This window comes from Aotus nancymaae, unplaced genomic scaffold (assembly GCF_030222135.1).
Source record: "Aotus nancymaae isolate 86718 unplaced genomic scaffold, 86718_ANA_hifiasm-v0.15.2.pri h1tg000010l, whole genome shotgun sequence".
In the NCBI taxonomy this organism is placed as follows: Eukaryota; Metazoa; Chordata; class Mammalia; order Primates; family Aotidae; genus Aotus; species Aotus nancymaae.
The window spans coordinates 20191367-20195204 of NW_026988421.1; positions in this window are offsets into that span (position 1 = coordinate 20191367).

Below are 3838 nucleotides of genomic sequence, written 5' to 3' on the forward strand. Positions count from 1 at the left end.
CATTTTTAAAGCCTGCTTCATATAGTGATTTTGAAAACGGAGTTAAAAGACTTCTGCAAAGAACCAACGTAAGTTCAAGCGGATGTCCAAAAAAAAAAATCTCATGAGCAGAAAAATTACATCAGTATCCACTTATTTCTATTAGCATTAAAATGGACCTTAAAAAGCACCGCAACTCAAGATGGAATGCCTCCTATAGAGTTAAATGGGAAGTGGCTGACCCATCAATCAAGTCCTATGAAGTCAGGACTAGAAAAATCCAGAGGCTTCTAGATGATATCTACAGGCTGATACAATGCAAACATATTTGCAAGGCTGTTTGATATAAACTGTATGTCCAAACTCATGCATTCTAGAGTGATATTTATCTTTCTAGTTCCACATATTTCATTACAATTGCTCCTTACAAATTTAATCAAATTAAAAGATAAAGCCACTAGATGAAAGTCTGTTAGAACACAGAATATTCAGAGGGTCTCACAGTAGCACCTCTGCAGACAACTTGCTACTTACCACAAAGAAAAAAATGCCCTTCTACAATGGAGCAATCCAGTGGCCGCCATGTTAAACAAGGGATCAAACTCTTAGCCTGTCTTTGCCAAAATGTTTAACCTGGATCTGGTCATGAAGAAACAATAGTCACAGCCATATTGGGGTTTATTCTCCAAGACAACTGGCCTATAATCTTCAGTCATGGAAAGTAGAAAGAGGTGGGTATACTTGGTAGATTAAAAAAAAGAGATGGCCAGTTCAGTGGCTCATGCCTGTAATCCTAGCACTTTGGGAGGCCAAGGCAGGAAGATCACTCAAGCCCAGGAGTTCGAGACCAGCCTGAGCAACATGGTGAAACTCCATCTACAAAAAACACAAAAATTAGCAGAATGTGGTGGTGCACGTCTGTAGTCCCAGCTACTCGGGAGGCTGAGGTGGGAGACTGCTTGAGCCAGGGAGGTCAAGGCTGCAGTGAGTGTGATTGCACCACTGCACTCCAGCCTGAGTGACAGAGTAAGACCCTGTCTCAAAAAAAAAAAAAAAAAAGAGACATTATAAACAAATGCCAAAAAAAAAAAAAAAGCCCTAGCTATATGAGACATTTATCTGACAATTGAGAAAGTTAAAAATCTAGTGTTTATTGGCCATAAGGAGCTGTAGAAAGAAAAAATAATTTTTTAAAAAAAATCTAGTGTTTATTAGAAAAAAATTAAATAACACTAATTTCCTTAGCTATGATAACAAAATTATAGTTATACAAATTACTTTCAAATAGTTCAGGAAAAGAAAAAGCAAAAGAAAGCACACTCAAGGTCAAGCAAGAATGCAAATACAGTCCCCCAAAAGCAAGGTTTACTTTTTAAAAACACAGTCCAAATTATATCTTCGGTTGAAACAAATGTGAAGCAGAGTTGGGGTTGGGGTGGCAGAAATAAAAACAGCCTTCCTATAACTGGCTTGGGAGTAAGAAGTAAAACGTGTTTTGCTTCCTTTAAATAAAAATAATAGTTATGCTTTTACATCTCAAAAGGTTCATCTTTAAACCAGAGCTTGAAGGGTGTCAAGAGTATGTTTGTGGGTATGAGAGGAAAGTAGGCATTGGGTTTTTTCTCCATTAGGAAAAAAAAGTAACCTTGAACCAAGAAGAGCAGAAAAGAAAATGTGATGGTCTGACCATCACAGAAAGAAAGAAACAGAGCATGAGATGCCCGGGAGAGACCCAATCTACTGACACTCCCAGAAAACCCTGTGGGGGTGGGTGGGCAGGATGGGGTGGGAGGAAATAACACAGCCAAGGAGGCTTTTCTCAACCCCCTTGGGGGATGTGAGTAGACTAAAGCCAGTAGATACATGGTTATTTTATGAATGCCTCCATTTCTCCCTCCTCCATTCCCAGGCAGACAAAAGGTTGACCTAGCAGAAAAAAATAACAGACAGAAATATGGCGATTCTCGTCCCAGCCTGATGACTCTCTCACTGTGTGACCTTCAACAATTCACTTGACTTCTCTGATGCTCATTTGCCTTACCTAGAAAAATAGGAAGTGTGGGCTAAAGCAGCTCTCAGATGCCTTCCAGGACTAAAATCTAAGAAGCTAAAGGGCAGCTCAGTCTTCAAGACAGTGCAATACCAATGTGAGGTGTCTGGTGTCTACTCCTGTTGTTTTTAAAAATGAAATACTCTAAGGTATAGCCAGTTAGGTAAGGAAATAAAGAAAAAAATCGTTTTACTGTTTTCTTTTTTGTAAAAGTAATCATGTTCACTGAATTTTTTTTAAGATAGAAAGTAATAAAAAGGAAGAAACAAAGACAAACCACTCTAATTGCCCCATTCAGAGTTAGAACTACTGTTAATGTCTTTACCTTTGTTCTTCAGATATTTTTCAAGGCTGGCAGGCACCAGCCCACACTCATACACATCTTTTCAAAAACAAACATGAGATCTTTGCATACATGCTGTTTGTAATTTTTTTTAGTTAACATTATGTAGTCCTCCTTCCAGATCAACCAATGCAAAATAACAGCATCATTCTAATGGCTGAGTGGTACATGACTTTATACCTCCACATGATTTCTCCAACTGAGAAACATTTAGGTGGTTTCTAATTGTCCCTCTTCTAGACAATGTTGCAAGAAAGATTCTTATGTCCATCCTCATTTACGTACATAAAGACTTTAACTCAAGATTTAATCACACACTCATCTCCCTTTTTATGCAGAAGGTTAAAATATAGATCATTTCAAATATCAGGTAAAGTTTCTCCACAACTCTACTATAGCCAGCGCGGGAGGACGCAGCTCTGGCCCCGCGGCGCCCACATCCTGGCTCTGTAAACACTCGGTCTCCAGATTCAGTGAGGCTACACTGAAGCCTGAGGCCCAGCTTTGGGACAACGACGACATCTGCAAGGCTGCAAAAGGTTTTAGGGCGAGCTCCAGGCCGGTCTCTGTGGTCGACTGACTGTGCATGCCGGTTTAAGAGTCCCTGCAGCAGCCACAGCCGCACTCCTGTAAAACGTTTGTGTGTCCCATGTTTACGTTCTCTGCCTCTGAAACCAACAATGTCACCAAACGCACTCCGCCAGGCTGTGTTAACACAATCCAATTCAGACACATGAAAATTACTGTCTCTGCCTCCTAAACTGAAAGTGCTGCTTTCAGTTTCTTAAAGTACTCACTCTAACATTCCAAAGAATTATTTTTATGCCAAAAATGTTTTTAGAGATTGAAAAAAAGTATAAAACTTCTGGTTCACTGACATTAGTGTTTCTTTTTCTGACTTTTAAAATTATGCTACTGTTCCAAATATTCTTTGTGAATGCCGGAGAAAGCATTTCATTCTCTTTTTGCGGTTATTGTTGTTTTTATGGGTGTATCACTGTCACAAACATGTACCTATGTCCATGGCTAAATTTAACTGATACGGGACATGTTTTGTATCACGTGATAAAGGAAATGGATGGATGGAGTCATTCTACATTGGTGATTACGCCACAATTTTGCTAAGATTTTCGCAAGAGCCACCTAATTTTATTCATGGAAGAAACTGCAATTGATCATTTCCAATCCCTGGAGAGGCTAGATTAGGAAGGTTAATTGGCTTGTCCAGGTCACCGACTCGCAGTCCACAAGGTTTTTTTCTTCTCTGGAACTCCTTGACAAAGCCCAATAATTAATTTAGAGCAAAGATGCTCATTTTACACCTGACAACATCAGACTGATCTTAAATAGCTCTGTTCAATAATTAATTCAAAATAAACCAAAGGAAGAGATTTAGTGAAACCAATTCATCTTGAAAATACATATTACCTAGTCTACTCCTGAAAGTGGAGGGCAGGTCAAAGGGC